The 19981-nt window shown below is 44.1% G+C and overlaps 2 non-coding genes and 5 pseudogenes across 2 annotated transcripts; all 7 read right to left on the bottom strand.

Moving 5' to 3' along the window:
• Positions 1–1490: 1490 nt before the first annotated feature.
• On the bottom strand, positions 1491–1609 carry LOC141266850 (5S ribosomal RNA). Its single transcript, XR_012320871.1, has one exon. It is a non-coding gene; the product is annotated as a 5S ribosomal RNA (ribosomal RNA).
• A 7635-nt stretch (positions 1610–9244) lies between these two features.
• LOC141267317 (5S ribosomal RNA) lies at positions 9245–9363 on the bottom strand (annotated as a pseudogene).
• A 941-nt stretch (positions 9364–10304) lies between these two features.
• Positions 10305–10424, bottom strand: LOC141269503 (5S ribosomal RNA; annotated as a pseudogene).
• Positions 10425–11045: 621 nt separating this feature from the next.
• LOC141269718 (5S ribosomal RNA) lies at positions 11046–11154 on the bottom strand (annotated as a pseudogene).
• Positions 11155–12087: 933 nt separating this feature from the next.
• LOC141267200 (5S ribosomal RNA) lies at positions 12088–12207 on the bottom strand. Its single transcript, XR_012321212.1, has one exon. It is a non-coding gene; the product is annotated as a 5S ribosomal RNA (ribosomal RNA).
• A 5622-nt stretch (positions 12208–17829) lies between these two features.
• Positions 17830–17948, bottom strand: LOC141268230 (5S ribosomal RNA; annotated as a pseudogene).
• Positions 17949–18889: 941 nt separating this feature from the next.
• LOC141268602 (5S ribosomal RNA) lies at positions 18890–19009 on the bottom strand (annotated as a pseudogene).
• Between the last annotated feature and the right edge of the window lie 972 nt (positions 19010–19981).

The raw sequence follows: 19981 nt of genomic DNA, 5'->3' as shown, positions 1-19981 counted from the left end.
GGGAAAATGTGTTTTTGATCCTGATTGCATAATCACTTTTGATCAATACTTATTTTCCACACATTTTAATAAAGAAGAAATAATAATAAGGTACTATGGTATAATTAAGAAGGGTATTACAGGCAAAGTTGCATAATTTAATATTTTTTGGTGTTACAAGGTTATGACAAATATGAAATTATCCAAATAATGGAGATATAAGGGTATTTTTTATGGAGAATATAATTACTCTGCATTTGTTATTAAAATTTAAAGGCCTTATTTTTATTTTTATTCTTATTTTTACTCTTAATTTTATTTTTCATTTTTAAAATTTTATTCTTACTTTATATTTCTTATTTTTCTATTTTTTCATTTTTTAATTCTCATTTGATTTTATTTGAGTTCAATATCTCAATTGAGAAAACACATTAATATTTAATAAAGTAATGTCTAATACAAGAGTATTGCTTCATTAAATATATATTGCTAAGGAAAAAAATGTTTACATTTTCTGAGTAAACACAACAATTCATTCATTCATTTATTCATTCATTCATTCATTCATTCATACATTCATATATTTATTCATTTTGGTTCAGGAGTATACATTCTTTGATATTATTGGTTTAATAAAGATATAAAAACTTGTTTTTTCAAAATACACTGACACCTATGGGTTGGAAAAGGTAATTACACCTATGACATAAAAATGTTCTATCATATGGAGAACTTGATTGATAATGAATTATTATCTATTATTGTTTATTATTCCAAACATAATTTATTTTAATATTTTGATAATAATTAGATGGATATTACTGATTGCTATGGTACGCTGTGATATTATCAGATGAGATCGGGCGTATCCAAGGTGGTATGGCCAGTAGAAGCTGCTCGATCCATCGCCCGGCCAGCCTTTCTCAGGATCGCTTGGTGGCGAGCAATCTGGCCGTGACAGGGCGGGCTCCGAAGGGTCCATGCAAAGTCTGTGCCGTCCCTACAGGTGTGGTTTATTTAGCAGTGATTAACCCGCCGCATCAGGTGTCTTCAAAAATGTCTCGGCGCAAGGTCTCCTGCAGGCTAAACCCTTCATCGCGGTAATGTGACAGAAGGAGCAACTGGACCCGTAACTTGGGGGCGGAGCGAGGCGTCCAGGGGTGAATGAAGGAAGAGGGTGAGATGGTTGCCAGTGACTTTGAGCTGCTCTTCAGGGGGGAGGGTCGTGTTGCCTGCAAAAGTATTCTGCTTGGGGTTACCGGTTGTTGCCTCCAGCCACCCGGGAGACGCTGGTCCTGGTGAAAATTAGCCTAGTATTAAAAGTAAATAAGCAACAATGCTGGAGGCCCACGGTGATCAGAAGGATGCTGGTATTTACAGAGATGAAATAGCGCAAGAGAGAAAGCAAATGAAAAAAAGAAAAGAGAATGAATGTGTGCACTTGTGAAAGGGAACGGAAAAAAGGCATAGAAGAGAGTGCCCCCCGCTGGTGGAAGGAAGGAAAAAGTAAATGACTACAGCACCTGGTATTCCCAGGCGGTCTCCCATCCAAGTATTAACCAGGCCCAACCCTGCTTAGCTTCCAAGATCAGACGAGATCGAGCATGTTCAGGGTGGTGTGGCCGTAGGCAAAGACAAGCCTCTCACTTGCTGCTTTTCTACTTTGAAGTCTGGCTGCCGGATGCCCTTTCCAGTGTTCAGCAAGACCAGGTCCTTTTGTGCTTTCCCTTCTCTTCAATTTTTTTGCTGGCTTCCTTAAAAGGTCTTGTAGACATAACGCCCCACTCAGAGCCACTGAGCTCACTTATCGGCTGCAGCGCTGTCGACGGAACGTCAGCTTCACGGCCAATGCCACAGGCCGGGAGCAGAGGCGAGACTCACCGGTAGACCCGGGTAGGGTGAGTAGAGCGCGGTTAGTTGCTTTCTAATAGCCTGCAGCCGGGGATTAACTTTTAATGAAAGGGAACAATCCCTTTGACTGTCTGCAGCGCGCCACACCTAGGAAGCGCACTCTCACACACAAGCCAGCATGCACACGTGCTCGCACGTGACAACACCCCCTATCTGCCCCTACAACCTCTCCGTCACCATGCGTCAGACTCTCCTGCCTGTTTTATGATTTCAGGGCCCTAGCAGGAATCACCCCCCCCTCCCCAATTCCTTCCGCACCTTCCCTGCCTTCCTTGCACTGACGTTAGCTCTTTGTCAGCCGTCTGGCTTGGTTACACAAGCTTCTTTGCAGAGAAACATGTTACTTCTGCTGGCCCTCGCTAGGCGGCCGGCATCCAAAACCTTCCCTGGGCACCTGTTGAAAGCCTGGCCCCTTCACGGCCCCAAGTGCTTTTAACGCCATCATTTCCACACGGCGAGCTGCGGAGTCACTAAGCACTCCTAGCCGTGGCAAGGAGCTCGGTGTTAAGCCTGCGTGGTAGCGTACTTAGCTGCCAACTGGCTCAGAGGCCTTGGGGCTTCCATCATCTAAGTTACTTAAGGTCGGTGTCCGGCAAGGCGCCGTTCCATGCTAGCCGAGCTGGGCAGTAGGGCAAAACGTTATCAAAATGGTCTACAGCACCTGGCATTCCCAGGCGGTCTCTGTTAAATGGTTAATTATGGAAATTCATTTGGAATGTTAATCGATAATCATTTTTCTGAGTTCTATGCCTCAGCCATCGTGTCTAGTTGACATGCGCTATTTGTGTGTGTATTTTTGGTTCACCACCATATGTAGAACAGGTGTGCATACGACTGGCTATAAAAGCCCATGGTACAGAAAGGGGGGGCTCTCTTGCTCTGCCCACCCCACAAGACACAGAATCTTCATGCTGAGAAGCAGATAACATGTAGGCCTGGACACATGCTGGACAAAGACATGATTTATCAGCCAGGATCCAAGGAAAGACGGGTGAATCTCAACAATTAAGCTAATTATGGACAAATGGACAATTACTTTATAACTAATTATTGTATGTACCTGCTGCAATCTGATTCTTTTTAATGGACAATCCAAGAATAAATAGATACATTTTTTATAAGAGTATCGTGATATTGATACTTTGAGAAGTGCTCAGTAGAAAAAAATAATACAGGAAGAGTATTATTTTACAATGGTGAGCCAGCCAGTCCTGTTTTTTTGTTTTTTTAAATTAAGTAAGTGAATTTCTTCCGTGAACAAGGGGGGAGTCCTGACGAGCTGAACAGCTGTTGTTCACGTGTCAGTAAATTCACTAGTTTGTCACGAGAAGCAGAAAGGACCTACAGACTGAGGAAAGACAGGAAGCAGAGGTACTAACAAGGAACAGAATCACACAGGAAAAGAATCAGACGAACTGAAGACAGGACTTGCTGATAAAGAGAAGCCAAGGAATCTTAAGGTAAGCAAAATATGGATATAATTTCTTCTTTTGCTAAACAAAGTAATATTAATTTCAAAGTTAATGTAGGAGATGACATAGAAGTTTTGCGGCTCAGTTTATACAAAGAATGTGAATTGCAGAATTTACAGATAACTTCTAAATTGGTAAATAGAGACAAACAGAAATTGAGAAATATTCTACATTTGGTAGATTTTTTTCATAGTCTTGTGTTAGAGATTTCTAAGCAGGAAAATAGTGTAGAAGTGTCAGACGGTGATACTGATTCTGACTGTAATGTGGAAAATGAACAAAAAGTAAGACACGTGTCTGTAACTGAAGGTGACCTTGGGTCTGACCAAGAGATGGACATACAGAAACCTGACATGGGAGGAGACATGACTGACATACGAGAAACCGATATACTAGGTGATGTGGGAGGAGACGTGAGTGACGTAGGAGGAACGGACGTACAAGAGCCACTAAAAATATCAGAGAATTCTGGAATTACCCAGGCTCAACTCCAAATTAAAATGAGGAAAAATTTGCTGAAATTATACAAAATCATGCCAAAAGATGATGTCAAAATCCATGCCTGTAGAAATTCAGAGACATTTGAGAGCTTCTCTGATACGTTTGATTTATCCAATGAGGAGAGGAATCAATTATTTAAAATATGGATTCCTGTGACATTGTCCAGACGTTTACATTTAATGCCCTGTGAAAATGACTCTCCTAATGGATGGGAAAATGATTCGGACAGATTAAGATATTTGATTTATTGTGTCACAAAGGATTTTCCCAACATAGAAGATCTGCAGAAACTAAGGATTGGTAGGAAGGAATGTACATATACATTCATGTCCATATTTGAACGGTTGTACAAAGCTCTCATCAAAAATGGAAAAGTACAACATATGATAACAACTTTTGTACAAAAATTCAAATTTCTAAATTCAGTTTCCCAAGTTATGGCATCACAAAAAAATTCATTATTTGAATGTGCGCAGATGCTGGAATTTGTTAGAAAACATGAGAATCGTGAAAAGAAAATAAATCAAGCTAAATTTATAAAACCAGGAAAGGTAAAATCTTACCAAAAGCCAATATCAAACTCTCCTAGACTGAGTCATCCCCATAGTGAACTCTATCAAATACGCAGAAGATTTCATATATGTTATAAGCCATATCAGCCAGTGCAAAGATCCATCTCTCCACAGAATGAGTTAATTCTCAGTCAGAACTGTGATTCTCTAAAAAGGAAAATGGCTGAAACTGATGGACAGAGACAGGTGAGACGACCAACTCACAGTGACGTCATGGAATGTGGACAGAAGAACAGGCAGTTCTCTGAGGTTTTGAAGGATAGAAAAATGTCTTTCCTAAATAGGGCGTTCCTGGAGATATTTGAGAGAGACAGAAGATTTGGTTTAGGGAGTGGCTAAGGAAAAACTGTAATTATAATGTTGTATCAAAATGTAATACAATGTCTCAATATTTATTTATAATCTTATACAGTAAAATTGTAGTTACATACAGTACAGACCAAAAGTTTGGACACACCTTCTCATTTAAAGATTTTTCTGTATTTTCATGACTATGAAAATTGTACATTCACACTGAAGGCATCAAAACTGTGAATTAACATATGTGGAATTATATACTTAACAAAAAAGTGTGAAACAACTGAAAATATGTCTTATATTCTAGGTTCTTCAAAGTAGCCACCTTTTGCTTTAATGACTGCTTTGCACACTCTTGGCATTCTCTTGATGAGCTTCAAGAGGTAGTCACCGGAAATGGTCTTCCAACAATCTTGAAGGAGTTCCCAGAGATGCTTAGCACTTGTTGGCCCTTTTGCCTTCACTCTGCGGTCCAGCTCACCCCAAACATCTCGATTGGGTTCAGGTCTGGTGACTGTGGAGGCCAGGTCATCTGGCATAGCACCCCATCACTCCCCTTCTTGGTCAAATAGCCCACACACAGCCTGGAGGTGTATTTGAGGTTATGGTCCTGTTGAAAAATAAATGATGGTCTAACTAAACGCAAACCGGATAGAATAGCATGTCGCTGCAAGATGCTATGGTAGCCATGCTAGTTCAGTATGCCTTCAATTTTGAATAAATTCCCAACAGTGTCACCAGCAAAGCACCCCCACACCACCACACCTCCTCCTCCATGATTCCTAGTGGGAACCAGGCATGTAGAGTCCATCTGTTCACCTTTTCTGTGTCGTTCAAAGACACGGTGGTTGGAACCAAAGATCTCAAATTTGGACTCATCAGACCAAAGCACAGATTTCCACTGGTCTAATGTCCATTCCTTGTGTTCTTTAGCACAAACAAGTCTCTTCTGCTTGTTGCCTGTCCTTAGCAGTGGTTTCCTAGCAGCTATTTTACCATGAAGGCCTGCTGCACAAAGTCTCCTCTTAACAGTTGTTGTAGAGATGTGTCTGCTGCTAGAACTCTGTGTGGCATTGACCTGGTCTCTAATCTGAGCTGCTGTTAACCTGCGATTTCTGAGGCTGGTGACTCGGATAAACTTATCCTCAGAAGCAGAGGTGACTCTTGGTCTTCCTTTCCTGGGGTGCTCCTCATGTGAGCCAGTTTCTTTGTAGCGCTTGATGGTTTTTGCAACTGCACTTGGGGACACTTTCAAAGTTTGCCCATTTTTTGGACTGACTGACCTTCATTTCTTAAAGTAATGATGGCCACTCGTTTTTCTTTACTTAGCTGCTTTTTTCTTGCCATAATACAAATTCTAACAGTCTATTCAGTAGGACTATCTACTGTGTATCCACCAGACTTCTACACAACACAACTGATGGTCCCAACCCCATTTATAAGGCAAGAAATCCCACTTATTAAACCTGACAGGGCACACCTGTGAAGTGAAAACCATTTCCGGTGTCTACCTCTTGAAGCTCATCAAAAGAATGCCAAGAGTGTGCAAAGCAGTCATCAAAGCAAAAGGTGGCTACTTTGAAGAACCTAGAATATAAGACATATTTTCAGTTGTTTCACACTTTTTTGTTAAGTATATAATTCCACATGTGTTAATTCATAGTTTTGATGCCTTCAGTGTGAATGTACAATTTTCATAGTCATGAAAATACAGAAAAATCTTTAAATGAGAAGGTGTGTCCAAACTTTTGGTCTGTACTGTAGTTTCTAATAGTTCATATATATATATATATATATATATATATATACACTTGTCTAAGTAGAGATTGCGTATAATTGTATTTATATATACGTTTATAAAATATATATATATATATTAATTAATAAATTAGAACTTCATATATATAAATTTAAGTAGCAATATTTTGAATTACATTAGAACCAACCAATATATGTATAAGATATTTAAATAATTCTGTTTCTGTATGAATTTGATATTTAATTTTATTTTCTTATATTTCCTTAGAGTTTTCATTCCAAAGCAGGATTTGATCAAAGAACTCTAAAATGGATTTATTTCTTTATTCACACAGGAAGTGAAAAAATTGCATGATTTTATGTGTATAACATTTTAAAATAATAACAATATATCTAGTTGAGCTATAATATATATGTAATACTTATTAATTCTTTTGTGTTGCTAATATTTTCTGTGCATGAAGTGTTCGTGCAAATTAAAGTAGCTTTACAGCATGACGTGTGACAGCTGCGGCCTTTGAACTTTGAGCTAATAGTATAGGATCCCATTCATTCTATTTTCAACTGATGTAACTTAAGACCGGGCAGCCAGTGAAAAAAGAATCTAAGACAAGAGTTTTTTCAAGTGTCTGAAATTCCAGTGACTTACTCTCATATTATATAATATGTACTTGGGGAATATTCAAAGAAATATAAAGATATTCAAATGATATGGCAATGCGCATTAATAAATTGGGATACAACAATTTTGGGTTAAATATATATATATATATATATCTAAAACTTCATATGTGGAATGTTTGAGTTGAACAGATCTGTGAATGTCAGAGTGAAGGTGACAGATGAGTAAATCAGCAGCTGCTAAGTGTGATTGATGTGACAGAGGCCTCGTATGTTTGTATGTTTGAAAAAAAAAATGTTTCTTTATGTGAAGGTACAAAAATATATTTAATTCTGAGGAAATTATAATACATAATTAGGTATTATCTACATATATATTTCTATATTTCTTTAATAATTATTATTTCTTGATTTAACTAATAGTGGATAAGGGCAACCACACATCAAAATGGTTTACAAAGCAAATTTATATTTAGAATAATTTTCCACATGATAATATTCTTTAATAACTATAATATTATTTTTAATGGTTACCTAAATAGGTACACACCTCTCTTTAGTCAAATCTATGCTACTCATCGATATGAAATTTATGCACAATATTTCTAGAAGAATAATTATTTTTAATTTGGTTCTGATATATACATAAATTTTATAAAATAATATTTTTTGGTATTAAGGGGGAAAATGTGTTTTTGATCCTGATTACATAATCACTTTTGATCAATACTTATTTTCCACACATTTTAATAAAGAAGAAATAATAATAAGGTACTATGGTATAATTAAGAAGGGTATTACATGCAAAGTTGCATAATTTAATATTTTTTGGTGGTACAAGGTTATGACAAATATGAAATCATCCAAATAATGGAGATATAAGGGTATTTTTTATGGAGAATATAATTACTCTGCATTTGTCATTAAAATTTAAAGGCCTTATTTTTATTTTTATTCTTATTTTTACTCTTAATTTTATTTTTCATTTTTAAAATTTTATTCTTACTTTATACTTCTTATTTTTTTTGAGTTCAATATCTCAATTGAGAAAACACATTAATATTTAATAAAGTAATGTCTAATACAAGAGTATTGCTTCATTAAATATATATTGCTAAGGAAAAAAATGTTTACATTTTCTGAGTAAACACAACAATTCATTCATTCATTTATTCATTCATTCATTCATTCATACATTCATATATTTATTCATTTTGGTTCAGGAGTATACATTCTTTGATATTATTGGTTTAATAAAGATATAAAAACTTGTTTTTTCAAAATACACTGACACCTATGGGTTGTAAAAGGTAATTACACCTATGACATAAAAATGTTCTATCATATGGAGAACTTAATTGATAATGAATTATTATCTATTATTGTTTATTATTCCAAACATAATTTATTTTAATATTTTGATAATAATTAGATTGATATTACTGATTGCTATGGTACGCTGTGATATTATCAGATGAGATCGGGCGTATCCAAGTGGTATGGCCAGTAGAAGCTGCTCGATCCATCGCCCGGCCAGCCTTTCTCAGGATCGCTTGGTGGCGAGCAATCTGGCCGTGACGGGGCGGGCTCCGAAGGGTCCATGCAAAGTTTGTGCCGTCCCTACAGGTGTGGTTTGTTTAGCAGTGATTCACCCGTCGCATCAGGTGTCTTCAAAATTGGCTCGGCGCAGGGTCTCCTGCAGGCTAAACCCTTCATCGCGGTAATGTGACAGAAAGAGCAAGCTGGACCCGTAACTTGGGGGCGGAGCGAGACGTCCAGGGGTGAATGAAGGAAGAGGGTGAGATGGTTGCCAGTGACTTTGAGCTGCTCTTCAGGGGGGAGGGTCGTGTTGCCTGCAAAGGTCTTCTGCTTGGGGTTACCGGTGGTTGCCTCCAGCCACGCGGGAGACGCTGGTCCTGGTGAAAAGGAGCCTAGTATTAAAAGTAAAGAAGCAACAATGCTGGAGGCCCACGGTGATCAGAAGGATGCTGGTATTTTGCAGAGATGAAATAGCGCAAGAGAGAAAGCAAATGAAAAAAAGAAAAGTGAATGAATGTGTGCACTTGTGAAAGGGAATGGAAAAAAGGCATAGAAGAGAGTGCCCCCTGCTGGTGGAAGGAAGGAAAAAGCAAAAGCCTACAGTACCTGGTATTCCCAGGCGATCTCCCATCCAAGTACTAACTGGGCCCAACCCTGCTTAGCTTCCAAAATCAGACGAGATTGGGCATGTTCAGGGTGGTGTGGCCGTAGGCAGAGACAAGCCTCTCACTTGCTGCTCTTCTACTTTGAAGTCTGGCTGCCGGCTGCCGTTTCCAGTGCTCAGCAAGACCAGGTCCTTTTGTGCTTTCCCTTCTCTTCAATTTTTTTGCTGGCTTCCTTAAAAGGTCTTGTAGACAGAATGCCCCACTCAGAGCCGCTGAGCTCACTGATCGGCTGCAGCGCTGTCGACGGAACGTCAGCTTCGCGGCCAATGCCACAGGCCGGGAGCAGAGGCGAGACTCACCGGTAGACCCGGGTAGGGTGAGTAGAGCGCGGTTAGTTGTTTCTAATAGCCTGCAGCCGGGGATTAACTTTTAATGAAAGGGAACAATCCCTTTGACTCTCTGCAGCGCGCCACACCTAGGAAGCGCACTCTCACACACAAGCCAGCATGCACACGTGCTCGCACGTGACAACACCCCCTATCTGCCCCTATCTGCCCCTACAACCTCTCCGTTACCATGCGTCAGACTCTCCTGCCTGTTGTATGATTTCAGGGCCCTAGCAGGAATCACCCCCCCCTTCCCAATTCCTTCCTTGCCTTCCTTGTACTGAGGTTAGCTCTTTGTCAGCCGTCTGGCTTGGTTACACAAGCTTCTTTGCAGAGAAACATGTTACTTCTGCTGGCCCTCGCTAGGCGGCCGGCATCCAAAACCTTCCCTGGGCACCTGCTGTAAGCCTGGCCCCTTCACGGCCCCAGGTGCTTTTAATGCCATCGTTTCCACATGGCGAGCTTCGGAGTCAATAGGCACTCCTAGCCGTGGCAAGGAGCTCGGTGTCAGGCCTGCGTGAAGGCGGCGGGGTAGCGTACTTAGCTGCCAACTGGCTCAGAAGCCTTGGGGCTTCCATCATCTAAGTTACTTTAGGTCGGTGTCTGGCAAGGCGCTGTTCCATGCTAGCCGAGCTGGGCAGTAGGGCAAAATGTCATCAAAATAGTCTACAGCACCTGCTGTTCCCAGGAGGTCTCCCATCCAAGTACTGTCCGAGCCCAGCGCTGCTTTGCTTCCGAAACCAGACGAGATCGTGTGTATCCAAGGTGGTATGGCCAGTAGACACTGCTCGATCTATCGCCCGGCCAGACTTTCTCAGGATCGCTTGGTGGCGAGCAACCTGGCCGTGACGGGGCGGGCTCCGAAGGGTCCATGCAAAGGCTGTGCCGTCCCTACAGGTGTGGTTTGTTTAGCAGTGATTCACCCGCCGCATCAGGTGTCTTCAAAAATGTCTCGGAGCAGGGTCTCCTGCAGGCTAAACCCTTCATCGAGGTAATGTGACAGAAAGAGCAAGCTGGATCCATAACTTGGGGGCGGAGCAAGACGTCCAGGGGTGAATGAAGGAAGAGGGTGAGATGGTTGCCAGTGACTTTGAGCTGCTCTTCACGGGACAGGGGCGTGTTGCCTGCAAAGGTTTTCTGCTTGGGGTTACCGGTGGTTGCCTCCAACCACGCGGGAGACGCTGGTCCTGGTGAAAAGGAGCCTAGTATTAAAAGTAAAGAAGCAACAATGCTGGAGGCCCACGGTGATCAGAAGGATGCTAGTATTTTGCAGAGATGAAATAGCGCAAGAGAGAAAGCAAATGAAAAAAAGAAAAGAGAATGAATGTGTGCACTTGTGAAAGGGAATGGAAAAAAGGCATAGAAGAGAGTGCCCCCTGCTGGTGGAAGGAAGGAAAAAGCAAAAGCCTACAGCACCTGTTATTCCCAGGCAGTCTCCCATCCAAGTACTAACCAGGCCCAACCCTGCTTAGCTTCCAAGATCAGATGTGTTCAAGGTGGTGTAGCCGTAGGCAGACACAAGCCTCTCACTTGCTGCTTTTCTACTTTGAAGTTTGGCTGCCGGCTGCCCTTTCCAGTGCTCAGCAAGACCAGGTCCTTTTGTGCTTTCCCTTCTCTTCAATTTTTTTGCTGGCTTCCTTAAAAGGTCTTGTAGACACAACGCCCCACTCAGAGCAGCTGAGCTCACTGATCGGCTGCAGCGCTGTCGACGGAACGTCATCTTCACGGCCAATGCCACAGGCCGGGAGCAGAGGCGAGACTCACCGGTAGACCCGGGTAGGGTGAGTAGAGCGCGGTTAGTTGCTTTCTAATAGCCTGCAGCCAGGGATTAACTTTTAATGAAAGGGAACAATCCCTTTGACTGTCTGCAGCGCGCCACACCTAGGAAGCGCACTCTCACACACAAGCCAGCATGCACACGTGCTCGCACGTGACAACACCCCCTATCTGCCCCTACAACCTCTCCGTCACCATGCGTCAGACTCTCCTGCCTGTTTTATGATTTCAGGGCCCTAGCAGGAATCACCCCCCCCCCCTCCCCAATTCCTTCCGCACCTTCCTTGCCTTCCTTGCACTGAGTTTAGCTCTTTGTCAGCCGTCTGGCTTGGTTACACAAGCTTCTTTGCAGAGAAACATGTTACTTCTGCTGGCCCTTGCTAGGTGGCCGGCATCCAAAACCTTCCCTGGGCACCTGCTGAATTCCTGGCCCCTACACGGCCCCGGGTGCTTTTAACGCCATCATTTCCACACGGCGAGCTGCAGAGTCAATAAGCACTCCTAGCCGTAGCAAAAAGCTCGGTGTCAGGCGTGCGTGAAAGCGTACTTAGCTGCCAACTGGCTCAGAGGCCTTGGGGCTTCCATCATCTAAGTTACTTAAGGTCGGTGTCCGGCAAGGCGCCGTTCCATGCTAGCCGAGCTGGGCAGTAGGGCAAAAGGTCATCAAAATGGTCTACAGCACCCGGTGTTCCCAGGAGGTCTCCCATCCAAGTACTGTCCGAGCCCAGCCCTGCTTTGCTTTCGAGATCAGACGAGATCGGGCGTATCCAAGGTGGTATGGCCAGTAGACGCTGCTTGATTCATCGCCCGGCCAGCCTTTCTCAGGATCGCTTTGTTATGATCTGCTACAGAGAGTATGGAAAGAAAGGAGATCTATCCCTACAATAGAACTAAACTAGATCCCTACGATGTAACGGGGAACCTGATCCTGCGATCAGACCCGCTAAAGTCCTCGGCTAGTCTGAACGCAGACCTATAGATGTGAGGGAGGGATCCCTACAAGATCTAGGGACTGGGAAAAGGTGGACACCTCCTAGCAGAAATAGTAGCAGTCAAAGACAAACACACAACAAAAAGGCATAGGGGTCAGAAGACCTAGCAAAACTAACAGAGAACGGCAACAGAGCAACAAGCTAGCTCAACAGTAGTAAATACAAATGAAGTCCAGCAAAGCCAGGAGGGCGGAGCTGGATTAAATAGGCAAAATGGTCATGTGACCAGCAAACTAAAAAAAACCTAACAGGAGAGTTGTAACAGTACCCCCTCTTCTAAGAGGATCCTCCGGATCCCCTAGGCCCAGGCTTACCAGGAAACCTCCTGTGAAACGCTCGGACAAGTCTGGGGGCAGAAACATAATCCGCTCTCACCCATGAGTTATCCTCAGGTCCGAAACCCTTCCAAGCGACGAGATACTGCAAACTCCCTCTATACCGTCTAGAATTTAGGATGCGGGAAATTTCATATTCCCCGTCCTCCACCACCGGAGGAACAGTGGCAGAGGCGTCACCATCCGACACATCAGCTTTTTTCAACAGAGAAACATGAAACACCGGATTAATCCTACAGGACGTAGGAACCTCCAGCCTAACAGCAGATTGGTTAACTATCTGAAGTACCTTAAAGGCCCCTACGAACTTGGGACCCAATTTTTTAGAAGGAATCCTCAATCGCAGATTCTTAGAGGACAACCAAACCATGTCACCAACCGCAAACAAAACCTATTGCCGTTTCCTATCAAAGTACCTCTTAGATTTTTTGTTAGCCTCCTGAAGATTACCACGCACATCCGTCCAAACTCTCTCCAAATCACCGGAAAAACTCTCCTCCTCAGGCACAGCCGAAACCAATTTGGAAAATGACCCAAAAGACGGATGTCTCCCAGAACAACAAAAAAAAGGCGAACAACCAGCAGAAGAGGATGTATGGTTGTTAAGAGCAAATTCAGCAAGTGGCAGAAACTCAGACCACCCCTCTTGATTGTCTGCCACAAAACAACGCAAGAACTGCTCAACATCCTGATTCTTCCTTTCTGTCTGGCCATTAGACTCAGGATGATATCCGGATGAAAACGACAAATGAACTCCCAACCTGTCACAAAAGGCACGCCAAAAACGAGCCACGAACTGAGGTCCCCTATCAGAAATAATGTCAGTAGGAACACCATGTAGTCTAACAATCTCCTTGACAAAGGCCTTAGCGAGTGTCTTAGCGCAAGGCAGTTTGATGAAGGGAACCAAGTGACACATCTTGCTAAAACGGTCCACGACCACCCAGATAACCGTGAAACCTTCAGAGGGAGGAAGGTCAGTAATAAAGTCCATAGCCAGATGTGTCCAAGGTGCACTAGGAACCTCCAGAGGGCAAAGCAACCCCGCAGCAGGAGCATGCGAAGACTTGGATCTTGCACACACAGTACATTGGCGCACCCACTTAATGACTTCCTTCTGCCATCCAGGCCACCAAAAACTGCGACCCACAAGTCTCTTGGTCTCAGAAATTCCTGGATGACCTGCCAACCGAGACTCATGACACTCAACAAACAAATCTCTCCTAAAGGTCCTAGGCACAAACAACCTCCCATGGGGAGTGTTAGATGGGGCATTCTCCTGTGCTTTAAGAATCTCATCCTCCAAAACGGAGTCCAAAGCAGCAATCACAACACCTTCTTGTAAAATGGTCTCCTCTTCCTCCTCAACACCGACCATGGGAGAAAAGCTGCGAGACAAAGCATCCGCTTTAACATTTTTGGTACCCGGGATGTAAGTAACGGAAAAATTAAACCGCGAGAAAAAAAGTGCCCACCTAGCCTGACGGGCATTCAAGCGGTTGGCAGCATCAAGATAGATCAGATTTTTATGATCAGTGAAAACCTGAATGGGAAATTCAGCACCTTCCAAGAGATGACGCCAGTGTTCAAATGCGAGTTTAATCGCCAGCAATTCCCGATTATCAATATCGTAATTAAGTTCAGTCACGGAAAATTTTTTTGAAAAAAAGGCACAGGGATGTACTCCATCCTTGTTTTCCTGAGACAACACCGCACCAACCCCCACCGAAGAAGCATCAACCTCAACCAAAAACGGCTTAGTCACATCAGGCTGCATAACGATGGGAGCAGAGGTGAACCTCTCCTTTAGAAACACAAAAGCTTCAATGGCCTCAGAATTCCACTGAACCGCATTAGCACCTTTCCTGGTGAGATCGGTCAGCGGTTTGACAATAATAGAAATTTTTTTTATGAATTTTCTGTAATAATTGGCGAAACCCAAAAACCTCTGTATCGATTTCAAACCAATAGGCCTAGGCCATTCCTGCACAGCTTGAACTTTAACCGGGTCCATCTCAAAACCTTCACTGGAGATAATGTAGCCCAAAAAACGAATTCTCTGTACAGCGAACTCACATTTCTCCAGCTTAGCAAAAAGCGAATTGTCCATTAATAACTGTAATACCTCACGTACGCTCCGCCAATGAGACTCCAGATCCGGCGAATAAATCAAAATGTCATCCAAATACACAACCACATTTTTGCCGATTAAAGGTCTAAGGATATCATTAATAAGATTCTGAAAAAATGCTGGAGCATTGGTGAGACCAAAAGGCATAACCAGATTCTCAAAATGACCCACAGGAGTGTTAAAAGCAGTCTTCCATTCATCACCCTCCTTCATGCGCAACAAATTGTATGCCCCCCGGAGATCAATTTTAGAGAACCACTTGGCCCCCACTAACTGGTTAAATAAATCAGGAATCAATGGCAGTGGGTAAGGATTGCGTACAGTAATTTTATTAATCTCACGAAAGTCCAGACAAGGACGTAAACCGCCATCTTTTTTTTTTACAAAAAAAATCCAACAGCCACAGGAGACTTGGAAGGCCTAATGTGACCGGCGGCCAAGCTTGTCTGTATGTATTCTTCCAAAGCCTTTCTTTCAGGAATAGTAAGATTAAATAAACGACTCTTAGGAAGAGTCGCGCCAGGGACAAATTCAATGGTACAATCATAGTCTCTATGGGGAGGCAAAACCTGCGACTCCTCCTCAGAAAAAACTCTCCAAAAATCCTGAATAGGTACAGGCAATTCCCCTCTATCCACAGCAGCAATGCGCCCGTTACAACATTTGTCATAACACTTAGGGCTCCAGGACTTAATTTCATTGGTAGACCAATCCAGTACAGGATTGTGCAATTTTAACCAGGGTAACCCCAATATTACTGGAGAAGGCAAATTATCCAATACCACCAAATCCAAATTCTCTTGATGAATACCATTAATAGTGAGGGGAAATTCACAGACCTTGTGAGTAACACTCTTCAAGGGAGAGCCATCGACAGAAACCACAGCAATAGGGGATGACAAAGTTTTAGGTTCTAATCTAAGTTTTTCCAAGAATCCCCCATCAATCACATTCAGAGTAGATTCACAATCCACAAATACCCGAAATTCAATTAATTCATCCTGAGCAGCAGTAGTGGCAGATAGGAATACTCCCTTAGAATTTAAACAGGCAATACGAGCATGACTGACCTTTTTTTTTTCTTTCTTCTTACGAAGCACACAGCTCTTAATAAAATGACCAGAATTTCCGCAATAGAAACACAAGCCTTCAGAAAGTCGGCGGTCTTTTTCCTGAGAGCGGGGTGCCATCGCCCCAATTTCCATCGGCTCTCCATTGTCAGCACAGAACCTCTCAGGACTCGAAGCTGACATAGCAGAGGATTTGCTCTCATTAACCCTTTCACGCAGTCTCCTGTCCACCCGTATAGCTTATTGCATTGCCTCCTGCAAGTTTCCAGGTATGGGATAAGCAATCAGTAAATCCTTTACCCTTTCACATAGCCCTGCAAGAAACAAGCTTTCAAAGCAGAATCGTTCCACCCCACCTGGGCAGACCACCGACGGAAGTGAGAACAATATTTTTCCACATTACCTGATCCCTGCCTCAAACGTCTTAATTCAGACTCAGCAGATGAGACACGATCAGGATCATCGTACAACAAACCCAAAGCAGAAAAAAAACTATCCACTGATCTAAAGCACGGATCACTAGGTTGGAGAGAGAAGGCCCATCCCTGAGGATCTTTGCGCAAAAGTGACATTATGATCCCTATGCGCTGTGATTCATCACCAGAGGATCCGAGTCTCAAACGAAAATATAATAAACAAGCATTTTTAAAAGAAAAAAAATCTTGTTGTTTGCCAAAAAATAGATCAGACAGACGTACCTTAGGTTCCACAAAATGCGCTCCAGAACAGTTACTCACATGTTGTTGGAGCTTGGTCACCTCCAGAGAGAGTCCCTGCAAGCGTTGAGCCAAATCTTGCACCGAGACCATGATGGAAAACTGGAGGTCTTTCCTTAGAGAAATTTTTTTTTTTTTTTTTTTTTTTATGGCTGGAATTACTGTTATGATCTGCTACAGAGACTAAGGAAAGAAAGGAGATCTATCCCTACAATAGAACTAAACTAGATCCATACGATGTAACGGGGAACCTGATCCTGCGATCAGACCCGCTAAAGTCCTCGGCTAGTCTGAACGCAGACCTATAGATGTGAGGGAGGGATCCCTACAAGATCTAGGGACTGGGAAAAGTTGGACACCTCCTAGCAGAAATAGTAACAGTCAAAGACAAACACACAACAAAAAGGCATAGGGGTCAGAAGACCTAGCAAAACTAACAGAGAACGGCAACAGAGCAATAAGCTAGCTCAACAGTAGTAAATACAAATGAAGTCCAGCAAAGCCAGGAGGGCGGAGCCGGATTAAATTGGTAAAATGGTCATGTGACCAGCAAACTAAAAAAGAACAAACAGGAGAGTTGTAACACGCTTGGTGGCGAGCAATCTGGCCGTGACGGGGCGGGCTCCGAAGGGTCCATGCAAAGGCTGTGCCGTCCCTACAGGTGTGGTTTGTTTAGCAGTGATTCACCCGCCGCCTCAGGTGTCTTCAAAAATGTCTCGGCGCAGGGTCTCCTGCAGGCTAAACCCTTCATCGCGGTAATGTGACAGAAAGAGCAAGCTGGACCCGTAACTTGGGGGCGGAGCGAGACGTCCAGGGGTGAATGAAGGAAGAGGGTGAGATGGTTGCCAGTGACTTTGAGCTGCTCTTCAGGGGGGAGGGTCGTGTTGCCTGCAAAGGTCTTCTGCTTGGGGTTACCGGTGGTTGCCTCCAGCCACGCGGGAGACGCTGGTCCTGGTGAAAAGGAGCCTAGTATTAAAAGTAAAGAAGCAACAATGCTGGAGGCCCACGGTGATCAGAAGGATGCTGGTATTTTGCAGAAATGAAATAGCGCAAGAGAGAAAGCAAATGAAAAAAAGAAAAGAGAATGAATGTGTGCACTTGTGAAAGAGAATGGAAAAAAGGCATAGAAGAAAGTGCCCCCTGCTGGTGGAAGGAAAGAAAAAGCAAAAGCCTACAGCACCTGGTATTCAAAGGCAGTCTCCCATCCAAGTACAAACCAGGCCTGACCCTGCTTAGCTTCTGAGATCAAACAAGATCGGGTGTGTTCAGGGTGGTGTGGCCGTAGGCAGAGACAAGCCTCTCACTTGCTGCTTTTCTTCTTTGACGTCTGGCTGCCGGCTGCCCTTTCCAGTGCTCAGCAAGACCAGGTCCTTTTGTGCTTTCCCTTCTCTTCAACTTTTTTGCTGGCTTCCTTAAAAGGTCTTGTAGACACAACACCCCTCTCAGAGGCGCTGAGCTCACTGATCGGCTGCAGCGCTGTCGACGGAACGTCAGCTTCACGGCCAATGCCACAGGCCGGGAGCAGAGGCGAGACTCACCGGTAGACCCGGGTATGGTGAGTAGAGCGCGGTTAGTTGCTTTCTAATAGTCTGCAGCCGGGGATTAACTTTTAATGAAAGGGAACAATCCCTTTGACTGTCTGCAGCGCGCCGCACCTAGGAAGCGCACTCTCACACACAAGCCAGCATACACACGTGCTCGCACGTGACAACACTCCCTATCTGCCTCTACAACCTTTCCGTCACCATGCGTCAGACTCTCCTGCCTGTTTTATGATTTCAGGGCCCTAGCAGGAATCACCCCCCCCTCCCCAATTCCTTCCGCACCTTCCTTGCCTTCCTTGCACTGAGGTTAGCTCTTTGTCAGCCGTCTGGCTTGGTTACACAAGCTTCTTTGCAGAGAAACATGTTACTTCTGCTGGCCCTCGCTAGGCGGCCGGCATCCAAAACCTTCCCTGGGCACCTGCTGAAAGCCTGGCCCCTTCACGGCCCCGGGTGCTTTTAACGCCATCATTTCCACACGGCGAGCTGCGTAGTCAATAAGCACTCCTAGCCGTGGCAAGGAGCTCGGTGTCAGGCCTGCGTGAAGGCAGCGGGGTAGCGTACTTAGCTGCCAACTGGCTCAGAGGCCTTGGGGCTTCCATCATCTAAGTTACTTAAGGTCGGTGTACGGCAAGGCGCCGTTCCATGCTAGCCGAGCTGGGCAGTAGGGCAAAACGTCATCAAAATGATCTACAGCACCCGGTGTTCCCAGGAGGTCTCCCATCCAAGTACTGTCCGAGCCCAGCCCTGCTTTGCTTCCAAGATCAGACAAGATCGGGCGTATCTAAGGTGGTATGGCCAGTAGATGCTGCTTGATCCATCGCCTGGCCAGCCTTTCTCAGGATCGCTTGGTGGCGAGCAATCTGGCCGTGACGGGGCGGGCTCCGAAGGGTCCATGCAAAGGCTGTGCCGTCCCTACAGGTGTCGTTTGTTTAGCAGTGATTCACCCGCCACATCAGGTGTCTTTAAAAATGTCTCGGCGCAGGGTCTCCTGCAGGCTAAACCCTTCATCGCGGTAATGTGACAGAAAGAGCAAGCTGGACCCGTAACTTGGGGGCGGAGCGAGACGTCCAGGGGTGAATGAAGGAAGAGGGTGAGATGGTTGCCAGTGACTTTGAGCTGCTCTTCAGGGTGGAGGGTCGTGTTGCCTGCAAAGGTCTTCTGCTTGGGGTTACCGGTGGTTGCCTCCAGCCACGCGGGAGACGCTGGTCCTGGTGAAAAGGAGCCTAGTATTAAAAGTAAAGAAGCAACAATGCTGGAGGCCCACGGTGATCAGAAGGATGCTGGTATTTTGCAGAGATGAAATAGCGCAAGAGAGAAAGCAAATGAAAAAAAGAAAAGAGAATGAATGTGTGCACTTGTGAAAGGGAATGGAAAAAAGGCATAGAAGAGAGTGCCCCCTGCTGGTGGAAGGAAGGAAAAAGCAAAAGCCTACAGCACCTGGTATTCCCAGGCGGTCTCCCATCCAAGTACTAACCAGTAGAGATGAGCGTTGTTCTACTCGAACTGTTCGCCAATCTCAAATTCGAGCTGTTTTGGGCGGTGTTCGAGCCGTTCGGCGAACACGAACAATTTGAGAAAAATTTGGCTGTTCGAGGTTATGTTCAATAACTGTTCGTGCACCAAAATCATAACTGGATTTTTTCTCAGTAATGATGAAAATTAATGTTAATACGCAGTTTGAGTGTACAGCGGGGTGGGGGGAGGGGCAGGGGATGGATCTCTGCAGGAACAATGAAGATCTCCATTTTTTTTTCTCTTTCCCGCATTTGCAGTGGG

Source organism: Phyllobates terribilis, unplaced genomic scaffold (genome assembly GCF_046119375.1).
Source record: "Phyllobates terribilis strain yellow unplaced genomic scaffold, ASM4611937v1 Scaffold_4__5_contigs__length_816908805, whole genome shotgun sequence".
Classification (NCBI taxonomy): domain Eukaryota; kingdom Metazoa; phylum Chordata; class Amphibia; order Anura; family Dendrobatidae; genus Phyllobates; species Phyllobates terribilis.
This window is presented reverse-complemented; position numbering and strand designations above follow the sequence as displayed.